The sequence below is a fragment of the Papaver somniferum genome, chromosome 7 (genome assembly GCF_003573695.1).
Source record: "Papaver somniferum cultivar HN1 chromosome 7, ASM357369v1, whole genome shotgun sequence".
In the NCBI taxonomy this organism is placed as follows: Eukaryota; Viridiplantae; Streptophyta; class Magnoliopsida; order Ranunculales; family Papaveraceae; genus Papaver; species Papaver somniferum.
In genome coordinates, this window is record NC_039364.1 from 126837153 (window position 1) to 126847468 (window position 10316).

The following is a 10316-nucleotide window of genomic DNA, read 5'->3' on the forward strand; positions in this document are numbered from 1 at the left end:
AAACGAACTTGAAACAAACATATGAATCGTATAATCTGCAAAGGAAATAAGTTTGAAAGAGAAAAAAAACAAGAACCTTTGAAAATTTTCTTTTTCTTTAAGGCAGGAATCTAGATTCTTCTGCAGTGTTACAGCTCCTCTCTGGTTTTGAGTATCCTGCAAAGTCAAGAAAATTCAGCAATATGTTATTGAAATTGATTTGAAACCAGCTAAACAAGCCAAAAGTAGTTGAAAATCACCTGGATACGAAGTTCTTCATTCTCCTTCGCCGGGATACTTGCCGTTTCAGAAGCTTTAGCTTCTCGTTCACTTGCATCTGAAACTGCGTCAACCATGGTTTTAAGCTCCATCTGATTATTTCTTGCTTCTTCCTCCATATTACTAGTTCTTATGTTTTCATTCGGTTTCAAAACAGTTCATACTATGTTAAATCACAGCTTTAGGTTCACCACATAACCACAAAATACCATCCCCCATGACCACATTCTCATCATACAATAGAGTTATTCCCACTCATGTTAATACTACAGAAACGAACATGAAACAAACATATGAACCGTATAATCTGCAAAGGAAATAAGTTAGAAAAAGAAAAAAAACAAGAACCTCTGCAGATTTTCTTTTTCTTCAAGGCATGAATCTAGTTTCTTCTGAAGTGTTTCAACTTTGCTCTGCAAAATCAAGAAAATTCAGCAATATGTTATTGAAATTGATTTAAAGTATAAACAAACTTGAAACCATCTAAACAAGCCAAAAGTAGTTGAAAATCACCTGAATACGAAGGAATTCATTCTCCGCACTCATAGAAGAACCGCAGGATGATGTGGGATCCTAGTAGTTAACATACATAAAAAAAACATTAGACAATAAAAGGATCCTAGAAACTTTGTGATTGTATCCCCTAAAAGAGGAAACCGACATATGGTGGAGATGCTCAAGTAAAACAACTAATCAAGCTCTCTTATTTAACTGCATCTATACTATAAGCATGCTTGGAATCAAGGTGGCTTTCATACCTGACTAGAAGTCAGCAAACTATCCTCAAAGCTGGCCAGACTAGAATTTCCTTTCTGAACGAAGAAACAAATTCAGAATTTCAGTTAACTAAATAAAATCGTTTAATCCAAAATGCTTTAAAACATCAAAAGAAGCATGTTGTCCACCTGATCCATCGAAGATTCAGATTCATGCATAAGCTTCCAATCTAATGCTTCTAGCAACTGCAATTTATACATGATATAAGCACAAAGAGTGGAATAAATAAAAATGAAGGGTATACAAACTAATGACAAAAATCAATTCTTACCCACCGAATACCTTACTGCGTAGTATCATGATTTATTCACTCATCATCTCGCGCTCTCCCTCCTTAGAAAAAACCCATAATCTGGAATATCAAATGTTCAACACCGAGATAAGAAGATATGTCACAGATTCTATCAATGATTTCAATTAAATTGAGAAGAATGCTCAAGTGCAAACGACTTTTAATAGACTTGCATAAAAGTGCATGTGTGTTATCTAAGAAACGTCTCCTCGAAATATCTTTTTCCATTCTAACCTAACAGAGCTTTCCTTTCTTTTTACAATCGATAAAATACAATTGTAGGCTGATTATACTAGACTAACTAGCATAGTTTTTAGTGCACGAAGTAACAATTTGAAGTGTTAAAATAAATAAACTAAGATTGAATGGAAGAAAGAAACACATGCCTTTGGATTTCTTCTTTCAAATGTAGATTTTCCATCTCAAATCTGGTCGTTTCAAGGTTACTATCCACCTGGTGACAGAGAACCTCTATCTCTCTCAGGTTTTCCTCCTTTTCCAGTAAGAAATTCACCTAAGCTGACATCTTCCCAGATGCAACATCCTCCAACCTTTTGATTCCGGCCTCACGAGACTGAAGCAGCATTTCCAGATTATGTATCTTGTCTTCACTTCGTTTGACCTGTTCAAAGTAGATGGAGCCTAAATCTTTCAGCAACAATTTCCTGAAAAAATAAAAGAACAAGCTAGATTTTATCATGCAAGATATGAAGTCAGCTCTCTCACCAATTGCATTGCTGCCGATTTTCAGCAGCCAGTGACTGCATTGCTATTTGTTTCTCCTTTTCCCTCCTGAAGGCCCCAACCAGAGCAGCTTCAAACTCCTTATTCTGTAACATATTAACCAGATATTAATATTTTAGGGGATAAGGCAGCACCAACAAATTTAAGAGTGGTTGAACCCATACATCGGGCTTCTTTCTATCACACGTTAGTGGACTTAGTGGACTAAATGATCCCTGTAATCCTTCCCACTTAAAGGAGCCTGGAGACCCGGAAAAGGAGACACTAGGAAAATCAACTTCCTAGTTCTCAATTCCTCCTGTAACCAAACCCCGAAGTTGGTTCACCTCTTTCTGTATGTAAACCAAAATCAGAAATGAGCTACAATATCTTAACTTAACAATAGGACGTAAGAAAGAAAGATAAATTTGGTAAACTAAATAAGTGAAAGTTCACTGTAGAAGTTTTTGATATGATCCAATGTATACATGAAAGATATAATAGCAACAGGAAGGCCATTTAGGATGATCAAATACTAGAGAATGTAATTTTAAAACGTTCATATTGATTAAGCCAGAAGTTTTGGTGAACTATTAATCTGACACCCAATAGATATCATAGCAATCCAGTACTTAAATAAGGAAAGCGGATGTAATCAAAACCGTGAGTTGTTGAATCTGGATACGCATGGCATGCACATCTCCAGATGCATCTTCATTCACGAATGCCTGCGGAAATGGACAATTATAGCTGTTAAAGCATCGGGTATAATGAATCATTTTATCTCTTCAAGTAAACAATTACACATCATGAGGGGGGTAGATTCACAAGCGGAAAAGCGAATCACACATACATTGTTCTTGATAAATTTAGCACGTTGTGCAAATTTCAGAGTGTCCTGAGTCTCCAGTGAGTTACTGCGTAAAGCCGGAGAAGATAAAAATAATAAACTAAGAACATCGAGGTAAGGTAATTGTAAATACAAAGACACTTGGAGAAATTAACAAAAGAAAAAATAACGGTTTAGATGAATCACTGACCAATTAGCAGGACTTATATTAGCAATCATTGTTGTTTTTGAATTCCCATCAAGTGAGTCCTGGACAAAAGTGGCATTGATATTTACAAACATGTTCACATGTCCTGCCGTAACAATACAGTCATGGCTATTTGTTTCTTTTTCGTGCAACAGTCGAGAATATTGCAAGTATTTTAACTTACTCACACTTTCTGTCGGAACCTCAATCTTATGTCACCAAGAAAATAAGAAATTAAGAATTTCAATGATAGTATCAAGGGTACACTTGCACGGTATATAATAGTGATAAGATACATATAGTGGAAACAACATTAGCATTTTTAATGGATTATCTACCTGAAGCAAATATGTGAGCCTCGAATCACGGTAGTTGACGTGAACTGACTTTCCACGGGAGATGCTTACTAGATTCATAATTACTTTACTGCAGGCCACCAAACAAACTCAATTATAACTTCTTCCAAATGCACAGACACGTCTACATAAGGTTAAAAAAAATGACATTTGGCAATGGTACAAACCCCAAGGTCGAAAGCGACTTGTTGATATTTGAGGCTTCTTTTAGGCATTCACCTTGAGCACCAGATCTCTTTTGCCTACAATTTAACCATGCCTTTATGATCAAAAAGATATGGAGAGAAACATTTTTAATTTTCCAAATAGATATCCTCTTAATATTGGTTATGGAATATTATACGGGTATTACCTCTTTGAACCAGCTAAATCCACAAGATTAAGCCGTGCAAATCGATGGTGAGTAACACCTTAAACCCCCCACTGCATAAAAAAACGAAAACCGTTCATATCATATGATTATAAAATAAACCCCAAAAATATGTAAGCTTTACTTGTTGTTGTTGGTAACATATACCCACCTTACTCTCAATTATACATGTGAAAACACTATGAGAACGACTATTTTTATTGTTCATCTCTGTGGGAGCCACCTTTCTGTTATTTGTTCGCTGTAAACATGAGCATAATCATTCTTAATTACTCACTGCTCAGCCAATGCTTTGACCATTAGCAACGGATAATACAATGTATGTTATTTTCAAACACTCATGAAATGCTTAAAACATTATATCAGCAGGATAATCAAGCTGAATGAAGGTACATTAGAAATGCTGAGGTGCAATGCATAAACCAGTAACTAATCTCCAACCCGGCCGGCATATAATCATGTAACAACTGTCTACTGTAGAGCAAAAAGAAGGTTGTTATATACCTGAGCGAGGAGTTGGATAACTTCCCGTGCACAAGTAACTTCCATCTCCTTCAGATTCTCCACATAAACACCTTTCTTACAATGTTCTCTAATCTGAAAGAAGATAAACCAAAATTTCAACTAAAATAGAAAAAATGAAATTAAATTCGTACAGGAAAGATGATGGAACAAATTTAGAGTCTCGTTATTCCTTAAATAATTCAGCTGAAAGAGTTAAAAGCATAAGATATTAAAAGAATTCTAAGTAGTGTTCTATTGAAGAGAACTAACAAATACACAAGTATGATGTGGAGAGATATGGTTGATGGAAAAAAGATGCATACAAGCAAGTTATTGTTTATTACATGTAAATTAGTTGTTGATGGGTCTAAAAGATCTAAAATCTGCTCTTTGTATATCTGCAAATATGAGCACTTGCAAGTAAATATCAGCTTTTCATCTTTGCGAGCCTCTTCATCTTACGAAACAAAATCCAACACAATTATAAAAACCACTGAAGATAGAAATTGAAACACTTAGCAAAAACATAAAAGATGGAATAGATTTTTCAATTTCATATGTTACAAGTTTAGAAGAATAACTCATACCTTTTGGATTCTTGTGAACAAGTGCTCAAAAACTCTCGGTGTCATACCTTGGGCTCCTCCATCAATGTCTCCCATCATTGTATATGTCTTCCCACTCCCAGTCTGTAAAGAAAATTTTGTTAAACCTTTAGACTACAATCTATGAAGAGAAGTATGAATGCTCAACAAAACTAATCACCAAACAATTAAGGTTTAATTATTATAAACTCTAAAAAGTAGAGCAAATAAACATAAAACCACTTAAACCACTTATTTGTGCAGCAATTTAATAACTCACTTTTCCATATGCAAAAGACAATTCTCAACCATTGGCAATCCAGCCACATTGAACAGATTTTCCTGTTACAATATAGTAATATTGAGATCCATACACTATGACAGTAAAACACAGTAATCATCAATAATAGGACAAAGCCTACCTGGGTGACATTCTCATCTGCAACAAGATCAAATGTATAACGAGACTCTGGGTGCCATGTCCAAGTAATTGTATGAGTATTATCCTGCCTAACACATTTGTTTAGGCCTTCGATTAATATTTCAGAAGTACTAAGAGGACGTATTCGAATGACAACCTGCACAAAAATTAGATTGATATTATCCAAAATCTAATTTTAGACACAGGACAAAATCCTAGAAATTGAAAAAAAAAAAAAATCAGAGAACAAGATATGTACCTTAACATTGTGATCTTTCCGAATAACTGCTACTCTTTCACTGCTTACTGATGAAGAAGAATTTTCATATCTGGAATTCGACATGTTTTTCGTAACTAGGGTTTTACGGGAGAACGAAGAAAGAGAAAGAGAGAGAGTAAGTGGGAAGTTTGAAGATTGAAGAGAGAGATGAGTTGTTGTAATCTCTTTCATGTTTTAATTACTTGGCTGCGTTTGTTTATTATGTAGGTATGCACCTCAACATATATATGGACACTAGGGTGTGACCCTAGTTAGTAATTCGTAGAACGACAAACATACGGAACGATAAACGTACGTGTATTATTCGGATTCCTAATGATCAAATTCGGTCAACAGTTCGTGGTTCAGCTATAAAACGGAACAGCATACGTACGTGTATAATTCGTTTTTGAAATATGAGTTCGGCACACAAAATTCGGCGTATACTAAATAATAATTAAACATATTTTTATACGAGTTTGGTATGATTTCTCAATTTTACACTGTATATATGTAATACTCACACTGATATGCAACAATTGAGACGTGAGTCAGTGGTTTGGCATTGGAGCAATAACCAAAGACGCTAAGGTTCGAACCTCTCTGTGAACGATTTTTGGAAAATCGAAATAAAACATGGGAAATGAGCGATTGGGCCCATAGTTGGGAGTTAGTAGGCGTTTCTATAATGGGCCCAGTAACTAATTGCATAACTCAGGTACGGAGTTGCATTCAGACGGCAGTATTATTCGCAAACGACCAATACGGAATAATTCGCCGGCTTTGGTTTGTTCTTGCTACATTCCAATGTTAATGGTACGGAGTTGCATTCAGACGGCAGTATTATTCGCAAACGACCAATACTGGTTTGTTCTTGCTACATTCCAATGTTAATGGTACGGAGTTGCATTCAGACGGCAGTATTATTCGCAAACGACCAATACGGAAAAATTCGCCGGCTTTGGTTTGTTCTTGCTACATTCCAATGTTAATTTGTTAATGTAGTCGATGCTAACCGGTGCATAAATTATTTTTTTATACTTGGGTCCAATATTGATTTTCCAAGTCAGTTAGCGGGTTTTAAATATAAATCGCCTTATTCTCAAAAAAAATAAAAAATTTGGTTCCAACATATGCATCTTACATGAACCTAAATTTTGTACAAAAATCATTATATATAGGGTATGGATATATTTTAAAAAATTATTAAAAATTAGTTTGAGAATACAATTTTAAAATAATTTAAACCAAAGAACGACTTTTTATGACGTAAATTGTTTTTGTTTTCATGTCCCCTACTTACTTAATTGGTCTCTCATCAAGGTATTTCTAATTGTTTCTTCTAGTAGGTTTAAGCATTTTTTCTTTATTATTATTCAAAATAGCTTTAATTTGTCGCATTAAGAAGGTAATTGCGAAATTTATTTACAGTTTTTGCATAGCATTTTACAGGATTTTGTTTTTGTTAGCGACTGTCAGGCAGTGCTTCACTTTGTGCGGAGGAGTTTTACCTAAGAGATCAGATCTTTAGCCTTGATGTGTCGCGGCTAGTATTAGAGCAGATTTCTAGCCTTGGACGAGGAACACATCTTGGTACTACCCTGCTTAATGCTACACATTTTCTTTTAGTTAGTTTTTGGGTAAAAAAGGGAATCATGCACATGGGGTTAGTGAACGGATCCTGTAACCATAATTTCACGGTTTAGTGCGTATATTAACAACGTTCTTTCTTACCGGAAAATCTAGCTGGATTACTTGTATGAAAATCAATCAAGGGACCATAGATATAAAAAAGTTAATCACTGGTTCAATATATATGATCCTACAGAGTCATATTCTCTTGCCAGTAACTAAATTTTGATGGCTTGAGTATTTGACCACGGCTACAATAAGCATTTAACAAAATGATAGCTATTCAAACCTGGATGGAAACTTCATCTTGTAACCAAGAATAAGCCCAAAACACTTTTAGAAATAAATTAGTCAATCAAAAATTGGGATTACCACTGGTATCAAACATCTTATAGATCTAAAAAAGCAACACTCAACGATGAATTAGAAGAATAAGCTGTTTAGCCAACATTTACTACATGATTGCATTAATCTAAAATAAGCAACTTTAATGGGAGTCCTACCCAATAGGTTCATTTATCTCATTGAAACACTAAAGCTTGTCATGAATTCAGAAATGTTTGACATGTCTGAACTGGTTGTCTGTTATGTTACAAAAACATGAGTAACGCATTAGCTCCCGGCAGATGTTATAAGAAGTCAGAACTATGTATTGAATGAAAAGACGTTGATGGGTATTGGTGGCATTAAAGCTTTGATTAACATTTGTATATGAGAAGGAATGGCTAACAATCTTATAATCAACCTCCATATTTATAATCTTCTCTAATGACGCAATTATAGGGGCCTCTCCCATTGTCCGTTCCAATAACAACATGCGCAATAAGGTAACAAACAACTTGTTAACTAACTCAGTACACAACAGGTTAGTGAAACATAGAAAATAAAATAACATGGAAGGGTGCTAAGAGTATGTGGTGTACTTTTGACGGGAAAACCATGTCCACAGCTGGGAGGCCGATGATAATCGTAGCAACGACCTAGTCAAATCCCCCAAATATAGCAGAAATGTCGTTGTGATCGATGACTGCAAAGCAAATCAAATAGTACAGACATTAGAAGGGAGGTGTAATCATTTTAACAATATCTATGTAGGTAAATTGGGTTTAGAGAGGGTGAAAAGGTTTACAAATTATTGTATCGGCACCTTATATGTTACCTTGGTACTGGTCACAGACTCTAGATTTGTTACCTGGGTACTGGTCATAGACACTAGATTTGAAGAGTATGATGGAGAGTGCATCGGTGAGACGCACTGGCCAGGGATGCAGAGAGTACACCCAAGGGACGTACTGACAGGAGGACTTGGAGAGTGCGTCGATGAAGCGCACTTGCCAGAGCTGCTGAGAGTGCGTATGGAACTCGGAGAGTGCGTCTGGGACTATGGAGAGTGTGTTTGGGAGACGCACTGGCAAGAATCATGAAGAGTGCGTTTAGAGGTGCACTGACCGAAGACATGGAGAATGCATATGAAGAAGAAAGAAAGAACGAGCAAACGAGAAGGAAGAGATAGTTTAAAAGGGAAAGCACACGTCAGCAGTAGTGGGTCCCATCGGAGACTGCCCAGAACCTGTTAAACGGATGCCAAAAGAAAGATGACGTCAGCAGAGACACGTGTACCATGATCAGCGTACGAAAATATTCATAAGGTCAACATCGTACACCTGTACGTCATCAGATGACTCAAAGGAATTTTGGAAAGCTATAAATACCCCCTCAAGAGAGAAGTTTAGATTCATTTTGAATACTTTTCCATTTATGTGTAAACTAGAGCAGTGTACTACTTTCTGGATCAGAGTTATTTTCTATCAATTTTAGTGTAACTTAGAGGTTTGATCCTATGGAAGTTATACTTTATTTACATTGGCGACTCCACTGACCTCTGATCTCAGAGATAGGACACTGACTATGATACACTTGGAACAGATTGCTGCTGCAGGGAGCGATGGCGCACAACGTACTGACAACAATGATGTCGAAGTACTCACTGAACTCCAACAGACACTAATCGAGTTTCAGTTGACAGAAAAGCGACGTATCGAGTTAGCAGCACGCATCGCAGCGCTTACCCCACAACCCCATGATGAAGGATCTCTAGGAGATGAAGGAAGACGGGACAGGACTATCCTTCAACTTAATGACGCACACCTAGGAGCACATGGAGAGGACACACCTATACGACATCAAGACGGACGCACTCCCCAAGAACTTACTGAAAAAGAGGGGGTCTAACAACACCACCCAATATTTCGGTTAGCAATCTGTATGGACAATCTCCTAAACACTCTACTAAAGAATCAACTAGACAGTCAGACTCAATCTAGAATATAGTGTCTCAAGGAGTGATTACCTCTCTTCTTGTTTTGATTTACTCAAGCTAAACAATAGCGAGTCTTTTATAATCAAACACAAGAGATAACTTGGACGGTATCAAAAAACCAATATCCAAGTGTTAATCAATGAAATCAACAATCACAAGATTGGATCTCTAATTGATTAAGCTTCAACGCACAACCTGTATTATTTCAATTATATAAAATATAATGCGGAAAAGAAATAACACAGGCACCAGAAATTTTTTTAACGAGGAAACCGCAAATGCAGAAAAACCCCGGGACCTAGTCCAGATTAGATACACACTGTATTAAGCCGCTACAGACACTAGCCTACTACCAATTAACTTCGGACTGGACTATAGTTGATCCCCTATCAGTCTCCCACTGATACAAGGTACAGTTGCACCCCTACGCCTCTGATCCCAGCAGGATACTACGCACTTGATTCCCTTTGCTGATCTCACCCACAACAAAGAGTTTCTACGCCCAAAATCGCAGGATTTGATAATAAACAAATCTGTATCACACAGAAATGTCTATCAAAGGATAAATCTGTCTCCCATAGATATACCCTAGTTTTGTTCCTTTTTTTTGATATGATCAAGGTAGCACAGGAACCAATTGATTAATCCAGTCTTATATTCCCGAAGAACGGCCTAGATAAATCAATCACCTCTCAATACTCAATTCCTGAATACACAAGAAGAATATCGAGGAATCGCAAACGGTGAGACGAAGAACGTTCGTGACTTCTTTATCTTACCTAT

At 36.4% G+C, this 10316-nt stretch overlaps 1 pseudogene; it reads right to left on the bottom strand.

Annotated features, from left to right (window-relative positions):
- Positions 1 to 490: 490 nt before the first annotated feature.
- Positions 491 to 5665, bottom strand: LOC113295200 (annotated as a pseudogene).
- Between the last annotated feature and the right edge of the window lie 4651 nt (positions 5666 to 10316).